Here is an 11,614-nt window from a genome sequence, read left to right as displayed (position 1 = left end):
AAAGTAGCGCCTGATATTTCTCCACAGCTGCTAATTGTAGGCTCATTCCGAAACTATGTGACAGGAGATCATAGATATGATGTACATTATCTGTTTCTATTTTCATCATCAGTCTCATTCATTAAGTAATTATCTACTTATCTCCTATATATTTACTGCATCTATTATCTACCTATCTATTATCTATCTATCTATCTATCTATCTATCTATCTATCTATTATCTATCTATCTATCTATCTATCTATCTATCTATCTATCTATTATCTATCTATCATCTATATTTCTATCTATCTATCTATCTATCTATCTATCTATCTATCTATCTATCTATCTATCTATCTATCTATCTATCTATCTATTATCTATCTATCTATTATATATCTATTATCTATCTATCTATCTATCTATCTATCTATCTTTCTATCTATCATCTATATTTCTATCTATCATCTATTATATCTATTATCTGTCTGTTATCTATTAATCATTTGTCTATTTATCTATCTATCCATCTATCTATTATTTATCTATTATCGATCTGTATCTCTACCTATCTATTATCTATCTAGGATGTTATCTATGGTCTAATGTTGGATGTTTTCTCTTTCCACCAAGGTATTGTGCACAGAAAAATGGGATTTGTGGATGATCTACGCTGTTGCTCAACAATGTAATAGATCCACGTTTAGACAGGTGGTATTGGTGGTTTCTTCATGTAGCTGACGTGTTTCGAAGTACTACAAAGTTTATCATCAGGACAAACAGTGTGGAGTGATGGTTGCCCTAAAGTAAAATTGAAAGAGGCCTGCCCAGTAAAGTATGACCCATGGAAATGGCCTGATATGACCAATAAACGGAATGGTGAGTCAGAGCGGACCACACCACACGAACGGCTTAGGCATAATGAGCCTCAGGAGGTGGAAGAGACGGTGCCATTTTTGGATGGTAAGTTGATGGGGAGGCAGCATGAAAGCATGATGGTGGAAGGAGGTGCCAAAGACTTGGCGCTGGCTAGCTCACTTACAGATGAGGCAGGAGCTTGCAGCGAGGGTCAGGAACAAGTCGGCTCCACCAGTCAGACAGGGACCAAAGGTTAGGAGCGGCCTACACCTCAGGGTTTCCAAAAGACTAAAGAGAGGAGATGGTTCAGTTCGTGGGCTAAGAACATAATAATTGGTCACCTGGACAAGCACTACCAAGGGATGCCGTCCAGAGGGATAATGACCTACTTGTTATGATCTGGTGGCCTAGGAGCAGCATGAGACGGACTCTGGAGAAGGTGGTGCCTGTACTGACCGCAAACCCTGAACCTAGCAGCGCAACTAGAAGTAGCCATGGGGGGTACCTAACACTCCCTAGACCCCTCGACACAGCCTAAGAACTAACTTCCCCTAAAGACAGAAACCGGAAACCTATCTTGCCTCAGAGAAAATCCCCAAAGGATAGATAGCCCCCCACAAATATTGACTGTGAGAGGAGAGGGAAATAACATACGCAAACATGAAATCAGAATTTAGCATAGGAGGCCATACTAGCTAAAAAGAAAGAATAGGACAGAGTACTATGCGGTCAGTATTAAAACTCTAGAAAATATCCACCACAGAAAATACAAAACACCACATCTGACTAAAGACATGGAGGGTATATCTGCATCTCCAGAGACACAGCTAGGCTGCAAAAAAATCCTTCACAGACAAAGCTGGACAAAACAAAACATGAAAATGCACAGAACTATATGGTCCACAGCAGGTGGACAGCAAAAACAAGGCCAGAACTTATCTATGAAGAAATGAACAGCAGACCAGGAGAGACCAGGTATGGATGTGAATCCTCCAAAAACAATGGACAACTGGCACTGACTAAAGGATAAAGCAGGACTTAAATAGCCCAGCCCAGATTGCAAAAAATGGATACACCTGATAAATGCTGCGATCCAACTACCGCAGCACTACCACTCATAATCACCGGAGGGAGCCCAAGAGCAGAATTCACAACACCTACGATGACTCACAGTGGGCCACGGGATCTATGACTACTTGAATTAGGCTGAATAGACAAAGGTGGCGGTTCGCTCTGCCCTGGAGGAACAGCCCTTGTAGGAATTTCAGAAGTCTCTGGGGTCTCAGATTTCTGTTCTTTTTCTGATTCTATGCCTATAGGTTCAGCGTACTCATCATCTTGTTCATCACTAGCCATGGGTAGAGGATCCTCAAAAGCATCATGCTTTTTTTTCTCTATTCGCATGGGGTTTCTAGACATGCAGGGGCCTAACATGTTTCATTGTACAACACGAGTAGAAGTATCGTCATGCCCTTTGGGCTGGACTTCATAAACAGGTCCTTCAGAATTGACTCGTCGCTGTACATGGTACGGTGTCTTTTCCCATCGATGATCTAATTTGTCTCGAGGACGCTTCTCTCTAACTAACACCCAGTCTCTGACCCGTAAAACTGTCCCCCATAGAGGAGCCGTCTCTGGATGTTCCAACTCTCGAAAACAGGTCTGTACCAAACGATGTAGAGTTTGTAGTCGATGACAACGCTCTCGGACCCAGGTTGACACCCCCATCCTTGGGAAGTCCTCCTCAGGGTCTCTTTTCCTGGCCAGCCGAAAAGCAGAGTATGGGGTGTGTATCCGGTGGTGTGTTGTACCCAATTGTTATACACCCACATTAGTTCTGTTACATAGTCTGGCTAGCGGGCCTTATGATCCTCTTCTATTGTTCTCAACTTTTGGATGAGGGTTCGATTGAACCGTTCACACACTCCATTGCCCTGAGGATAATAAGGGGTCATCCGAGAATTCTCAATTACATGCAATTGATGCAGTTCTTCCATAACTCGTCCTAAGAAGCAAGCACCTTGGTCTGAGTGAATTCTCTTCAGGCAGCCATACACTTGAATGAAATTTTTGCAGATGGCGTAAGCTGCAGTCTCGACAGCTTGGCCTCGAGTCGGGGTCACTACCGCAAACTAAGTAAAGTGGTCGACCATTACTAAACAATATTCATACCCTTGATGGACTAGGCCTATTGTTAAATAATAGATCATTAATACTTCTAACGGAGTGGAGGATATGATGGTTTGTGTGGGGGCCCTTTGCTCCGGAGGTTTGGCCTGCTCACTGTTCCTACGGAGTCGGCAGACTTTTTCCACCTTTATTTTTTAACAGTGGATGGTACACTAGCTTTTGCAGCGAATGAAAGGTTTTTTCTGGACTGAATTGAGCCCTTTTTTCATGTGCCTCTGTAGCCACTTGATGTAACTCGGAGCACTTTAGTTTATCGGGTGATGTTTTGGGGGCCACCCACATTGTGGGCAGACCCAGGCCATATGTCCTAATTCTCCACAAAGATCACACATTAGGGTCTCTCTCCGATGAGAGCCTCTTTCATCTTTATGTGGCATTGAGAGGGTTTTGCTTCCGGGTGTACTTATCAAAGTCACCTTCCTTTTAGTCTTGATCAGATCCTCCCTCATCGATTGGATCTCTTTTCGTAAATCTTCCGCCCATCCTGGTTCAACAGTTGCATTCACAGCCACCTCCCCACTCCGGACCTTTGCTGCAGGGACTGTCATCCACTGTTCTTGTTCACGTGCGTGTGCCTTGCTTCCCACCTCTGCGAAGGTCATGTGTGTCCTCGTTATTTGCCACACCATCCAGAACACCATCGGTGCCCTACACCTGGGAAGCCCTGGGGACCCCGCTTCACCTGTGGGAAGAGTTACCATCTTGCTGCAACAACATCACCCCAGAGGACCCCTTTAAGCAGCGTCGGTCCCTATTGACTGAGAACCACAGGTGGCGTCACGAACAATAGACTTTATCCACAATTTCCGTTAAATGACCTTTCCCCTTTTATTGGGCGCACAGGGCCACGGATCGTGTCGCAGTCACCGTGACATCCCCTTTAAGACCAGACCCGGTACCGAGTACCCCACGGCCCAGGCGGTCGACTCACTAACACTGACTCTCCCCATTATACAAGCCTTTGATTATGGGCTGCAACTGTAAAGTCACAACTACATTGTGCATCACCACTGCAGCGAATCACAGAGGTCAAATGAGAGACATTCGAAGAGGTGGTCTAAAGTAATTTGAAGCTATGGGGTGCTCCCATTTTCCCAGAGACAACTTGTATTAGATTGGTTAGATTGGCCTAAGGCAGCAATAGAGACTGTGTGGCACCCCTAGGGGTATTTGCCACAAAAATAGTTACTGACAGTAAGTACAAATACTAAAATAGCAAGACTGCACTACCACCTCCGGCCAGAAGGGGGAGCTCCAGAGACTCCCCTTGATCCATTCTGGTCTGAGAGAAGAAATGGCAGTTGGGCCAAGGAGCTGATAGTGAGAGGTCATACAGTTGAATCTCTAACAGCCCTGTGACTGTTACCAGGCCTAAATCACCGGCCTGAGGAGAAGAGGGATAGAGAAAAAGGACATTGTGAGAACCGGGTAGCATTAATCACTACCCAGAACAGGCGCAAAGACGGATACCGGATCCGTGGCTGTATTCATTATATATAATACAGCAACCGGAAAAACGTGAGGTGATATCAGCTTCACTAGGGTCGGACGCAGCAACAGACACAGAGTTCAGCGGTACTCCCAGAGGGGGTAAACCGATAAAAGGACTCGGGTTGCCCGTCGAACCAGGACCCGGAGGGGACAGATTGGGCCGGCAGCCAGTTCACATACAGCAGCAGGGCCACACAGAAATTGCGCACAATAAGAGGTGAAGACCCCGGCAGGGTCAAAGTAACTCAGAGTTCCCATACAGACTCCGGTGACAGGACTGGTTGTAAATCCTTTTATGTTAAAGTAAACTGGTTAAACGTTTCAGTGCCTCAGTCTTTCATTTGGACAATAGCCATCTATCCAGGATCGAGATCGTCACCGCTGGGAGAACCTGCTGCTGATCAAGTAAGTGCCTGTCCCCTCATGATACCCCTTACACTGTGCATTGCCTGAGGCCACAGCACCGGGTCAAGCCACCCGTGACATCCCCCTCAAGAGACAGACTCCATTGGTCCGGTGCTGGGTATCCCGGTCTCCTGGGCGTCACAATTGGCATCACGAACAGGATCTAGCCAGCCCGTATACCAGGTATTGTGTGCCGTGATTGGAGCCCAAAACTGTGAAAACTGGGATGAAAAATCTTGAAAATTGACTTTATTAAAGAAAATTCCATTCCCCATTGAAAACTATTGAAAGTGACTTTTCCCCATTGGTTATAATGGAGTAAAGATGGCCGCCATCCCCTGAGGTAATCACTTCATAACCGTTAGGCACGAGACTGTTAATTGAGCTACGCCATCACCTTAGCCCCAGTCTAACTGAAAAACTTCAGAATCCGCCATTACAGAGCGCGGTGGGTGGGAGCAGCAGGGGGCGTGTCATTGTGGGCGGCACCAAGCTGAGCGCTCTGACATCAGAGCAAGGGGAAAATCGATCCTGCTGCACAGCGGAACGAATCTACACTATCCCGACGGAAGCGGAGGACCGGAAGGGTCCGGATTAACTAAGGGGGCACAGTATGTCGCAGCACGGAGACGCCGCAGCACTCGGCAACGCTAATGCAGCTGAAAGACAGAGTGTCAATAGAGAGTCCGGCAGCGCGGCGGTGCAAGGAGTGGCGCCCATCATGCCGGTGCTGATGCCATATACCCCGGGTGGCCCATGGCTTCCAATGTATGAAGGTGAGCCTAATACCCTTGACGATTTCAGAGAAAAGATGCTGGCCCATTTTGACATGTTCCCTGTGGGTGAAGTTCAGCGTGTTAGTCTCCTGATGATGCAGTTAAGTGGCCATGCTAAGCGAGAAGTCACAGCATGGGCAGCTGATCTAAAAGGCACTGTTGAACGCATATTTGCTGGATTAAAAGCTACATTTGAAACCACTGCCAGCAGCAAAGCTAAAGTATGATTCTTTAATTGCAAACAAAAAGTTAATGAGGGCGTGAAAGACTTTGCCTTAAACCTGCAGGAAGCCCTTAAATCACTTACACTGGCTGAACCCCTTTTTAACACCGGAGCGGATAAACTGCTAAGAGATCAATTTATTGAGGGACTCTACACCCCTTCTCACCGGGGGCATGTGAGCATGCTTGTTTTTAAGAACCCTGAATTGACATTTGCCCAATTAAAGGAGAGCGCTATACGTCTCCAGCTGGCAGAGGCACCTCGGGATCAGGATCCTGCGCAACCCATGGCAGAGGCACCTCAACAACAGGGAGTGCCAGTGACATCAGCTATGTCTGGGGCCATTGCTAAGCCCCTGGGGCCCAGTACTAATGAGGCTCTTCAACAAAAGCTTGACTCTTTAGCTGATGTTGTTGCTTCAATGGCTAAAACCATGCAGGAGATGAGAGGACACAAGATGGAGTTGGCAAACTGTAGAGAGGATGTTCCATGGATGAGACCCCGGAGATACCCGACATGGAGAGGACGACCCCGCGACCGCTACCAACCGGATGGACAGCCCATTTGCCGCCGTTGCCAGCAGCCGGGCCACTTTGCACGAGATTGTGATTTATACGGGAATCCCCTGGGAATGCGGGCCGCTTCGCAGGAATGAACTTTCAAGGCCCAACACCCTGGCACGACAGGTACATCGGAGGACGACCCATTATCCCTATCGTGCTGGACGGAATGCCCCTCAACGCTTTGCTGGACACAGGTTCCCAGATTTCATCTATACCGTATATCCTTTATAAGAGGTACTGGGCTGATGCAGATATTGATAAAGGGCCCTCTGATGTTGAACTAGATATATGGGCCAGTAATGGTAAGTTGGTACCGAAACTAGGATTCAGGGAGATGACCATAAAGATTGGTAAATTAGAACTGAAGAAACAGGGTATAATTGTTGTTGATGTTGACCTGCGGAACTGTGAACCAACTGTATTGATAGGAATGAATGTGTTAGAGAACTGCTTTTCCGAAGTCATTTCTGTCTTACAGCAAATTGCTGAAACTGCCCAATCCTGCCAGCAGAGAGTTCTCCGGAGGGAAATAAAAGTATTGATGTTAAGGCAACAGGTAGAAGTTGCAGGTGGAGAAATCGGCAGTGTGAGGGTAAGTGATCCAACGTCTATTGTAATCCCACCAAAAACAGAAATGCTGGTATGGTGTAGAGCAGCCATTGGTACTAAGGGACGAAATTATCAAGCCTTAATAGAACCAGTGTACACCGACAGCAGGCCCACTATACTCACAGCACGAGGGATAGTCGAGGTACACCGGGGACGAGTGCCGGTACGACTTTTGAACTGTGGAGAGGAAGAGGTCACTTTGCCAAGGTATGCTACAATGGCAAAGCTATATACTGTTGACAACAATGCCATCACAACCATTGAGCCCTTAGAACCAACCTGTCAGGTGGAAGGCAATGGCTCAGATGGAGAAATGGAGGATTGGTGCCAACAGCTACACGTGGGCATAAATTCAACACCTACCCATCAAAAACAAGGGGTGTATAGGCTAGTGACGGAATATGAACAAGTCTTCAGTAAACACCCATTGGACTTCGGACGGATAGAAGGGGTAGAACACACAATCCCCACAGGTGACCATCCCCCAATAAAAGAAAGATATAGACCCATACCGCCCGCTCACTATCAATGTGCAAAAGATATGCTGAGGGAAATGAAACAGGCCGGGGTAATAAGAGACAGCTGTAGCCCCTGGGCGGCCCCTCTAGTGATTGTCAAAAAAAAGGACGGAACCATGAGAATGTGCGTAGACTACCGGAAGATTAATAACATCACCCATAAAGATGCCTACCCCTTGCCTAGGATAGAAGAGTCCTTAACTGCTTTGAAATCTGCTAATTATTTTTCCACCTTAGACTTAACAAGCGGGTATTGGCAAGTCCCTGTGGCTGAGAGAGATAAGGAAAAGACGGCATTCACCACACCAATGGGTCTATGTGAATTTAATCGCATGCCGTTCGGACTCTGCAACGCATCCGGTACCTTCCAGCGGCTGATGGAATGCTGCCTCGGACACAAGAACTTCGAGACCGTCCTCCTGTACCTAGATGATGTGATCGTCTACTCAAAGACTTACGAACAACACTTAATAGACCTGGCAGAAGTGTTCGAAGCCTTATCCAGGTATGGCATGAAAGTCAAGCCATCCAAATGTCACCTTCTCAAGCCAAAGGTACAGTACCTGGGACACATCGTGAGTTCGGAGGGAGTAGCACCAGATCCCGAGAAAATAAGCGCCATAAGGGATTGGCCAAGACCTACCAGCGCAAAAGAAGTGAGACAATTCCTGGGATTGGTGGGTTACTATCGCAGATTTATAAAAGGATTTACCAAGTTGGCAGCACCCTTGCAAGACACCTTGGTTGGGCAGACGAAGAAACCTTCAAACCGAAACCCTCCTTTTCAGTGGAACGACGAAAGGGAAGACTCCTTTGAACAACTAAAGAAGGCACTAACCGGAGAAGAGGTTCTGGCATACCCAGATTACCATAAACCTTTCATCCTCTACACCGATGCCAGTAATGTGGGACTAGGAGCGGTGCTGTCACAAAAGCAAGAAGGTCGGGAGAAAGTCATCGCCTTTGCAAGTAGAAAGCTCCGGCCTACTGAAAGAAATTCAGAAAATTACAGCTCCTTCAAATTGGAACTACTGGCAGTAGTTTGGGCTGTGACGGAGCGTTTCAAACACTATCTGGCCGCTGCAGAATTTATTGTCTATACTGACAACAATCCGTTGACCCACCTGGACACAACCAAATTAGGTGCGTTAGAACAGCGATGGATAGCCCGGTTATCTAATTACAACTTCATAATCAAGTATCGAGCAGGTCGCAAGAATGGAAATGCCGATGCCCTATCCCGGATGCCACACTTGAGAGATGTAGAAGAGGAAACGGGGGAGCTTGAAGAAATTGAACTACCAGCCTTCCATCGTCCCAAGGCAAAACATCATCAGTCAAGTACCTATCAGAAACAACAAGAGGTGAATTTTAATCCGTTAGCACACCATAGATAGGCTGACACCCAAGACAGCAATCCGGCTGTGAAGTTGGTGAAGGAACTGTTGACTGAGCAAAGTGCATATCCCTATGAGGATGCCCCAGAAGAGACGCATCAACTCTGGAAAGAGAGAGGCAAAATGTTCCTGTATCAAGGGAAGCTCTGTAGAAGATACACCAATCCGAAAACACATGAATTGGTTTGGCAGATTATTGTGCCTAAACAAGATGTGAAGATGGTCCTCGAAGCTTACCATAATGGTGCTGGTCACTTCGGTTGGAAAAAGTTAGAAGTACTTCTAAGAGGAAGATTTTATTGGGTCGGGATGAGAAAATCAATCGAACAGTGGTGCAGAAATTGTGGCCCGTGCAACCTCAGAAGAAACGATCAAAAGAACCAAAGAGCACCACTGCAGCCCATAATCACCAAACAACCACTTGAACTTGTAGCCATGGACCACGTGAAGTTGACACCAAGCCGGTCCGGCTATGTCTATGCCTTGACCATCGTGGACCATTATTCACGTTTCTTGGTAGTAGTACCCGTAAAAGATCTGACAGCAAAAACAGCAGCCAAAGCGTTCCAAATGTACTTTTGTAGACCCCATGGATATCCGGAACAGTTTCTCACCGACCAAGGTACAGCCTTTGAATCAGAGATCTTCAGAGAATTCTGTAATATGTATGGTTGCAAAAAGATCCGGACGACGGCCTATCATCCACAAACAAACGGCTTATGCGAGAAGATGAACCATATTGTAATAGACCTACTAAAGACTTTACCTGAGACAGAAAGGAATCAATGGCCAGAGAAATTGCCTGACTTGGTGGATCTGTATAATCATGTCCCGGTGAGCTCCACCAACTGCACCCCAGCTTACCTTATGCGTGCAAGACCCGGCCAATTACCAATCGATCTAGAAATGGGAATTCTGAAACCAGACGCAGAAGTTCAAGACTCCAATTGGGATATCATACGGCAAAAGCAGTATCGCCAAGTGCAAGAGAGTGTGGAAAGAAGCCTTCAGCAAACTAGAGAAAGACAAGAGCGAACTTTCAACCAGAATGCTCTAGCGACCCCATTAAGACCGGGTGACCAAGTGCTCAAGAGAAATCGTCGAACCAATAAACTGGACAATCAGTGGGAAGCCGTACCCTACACAGTTTTACCAACAAGAGTGGATAATCCTAAAATGTGTCTCATTAGCAAAAACGGAGGCTTAACATCTGTACTAGTGTCAAGAGACAATCTTAAATTATGTCCGGAAGCATTGAAAGAGCCAGACGTTGTCCAGCCAGAACCAGAAGTTATTCAACCCATACAGGTTCAACCAGTAAAGGAAAAAGAAGAGGAAGTGTATCACACCTGTATAGGAGACTTTCCCAAAACCCTACTAACATACCATGGTGCAGTAGTGGTTCCCATGGTGGCCTTTTATCCAACACCGAACCCAATACCAGAAGTCCCAAGACAGGAAGAGGCTGACCCCGTACTACAGGAGGTTCCAGGCCAGGAAGAACAGATTCCTGGTCAGAGTAATCCCATTCACGGTGGACTTGCCAACTCCATAGTCGTGGAATTATCTTTAGCAGAGCGGGCAGATACTACATCCGCAGTAGACAGTAGTACACCACATGAAGAGACACCGCTATTACGTAGATCACAGCGTAGTACCCAGGGTCAATTACCGGCCAGGTATGCAGATTACCAACTATAAAGCTCATAATGTGAATTGTATATATGTTATGCCGTATATAGTTAAACAGAAAATGTAGTATAGTCATTGCTATCAGTCTGCAACGTTTAAGCCCAGTGCCTACAGAGACTTGTCTGTATGAACTTATTGCATATTCTTGAACTTTTTATCAGCCCGGAGGCACTAAATCAAAGCTCCGGAAAGACTGCTTTTTGAACTTTGCTTTTTGCTCTTTTTGAACTTTCTTTAGACTTTATATTGATAACTCCGTTGGAAAAATGGAACTAAATTCCTGGACACTAAGTACAGTGCCGTTCCTAATACCTTCAAGGATAGAACTGTATTAATGGACGCTATTTGAAGTGACTTTTTACAGAACTCTATTTTTGTTTCCTTGAGTGGTTTTTGTAACTTTTCATTTTTAAGACTCTGTACATATTAATTGTTATTTCAAAATGTTATTGTCCCACAGTCCCGGAGTACTGTTCTTAACTAAGGGGGAATGTGGCACCCCTAGGGGTATTTGCCACAAAAATAGTTACTGACAGTAAGTACAAATACTAAAATAGCAAGACTGCACTACCACCTCCGGCCAGAAGGGGGAGCTCCAGAGACTCCCCTTGATCCATTCTGGTCTGAGAGAAGAAATGGCAGTTGGGCCAAGGAGCTGATAGTGAGAGGTCATACAGTTGAATCTCTAACAGCCCTGTGACTGTTACCAGGCCTAAATCACCGGCCTGAGGAGAAGAGGGATAGAGAAAAAGGACATTGTGAGAACCGGGTAGCATTAATCACTACCCAGAACAGGCGCAAAGACGGATACCGGATCCGTGGCTGTATTCATTATATATAATACAGCAACCGGAAAAACGTGAGGTGATATCAGCTTCACTAGGGTCGGATGCAGCAACAGACACAGAG

This window comes from Ranitomeya imitator, chromosome 2, assembly GCF_032444005.1.
Source record: "Ranitomeya imitator isolate aRanImi1 chromosome 2, aRanImi1.pri, whole genome shotgun sequence".
In the NCBI taxonomy this organism is placed as follows: Eukaryota; Metazoa; Chordata; class Amphibia; order Anura; family Dendrobatidae; genus Ranitomeya; species Ranitomeya imitator.
This window is presented reverse-complemented; position numbering follows the sequence as displayed.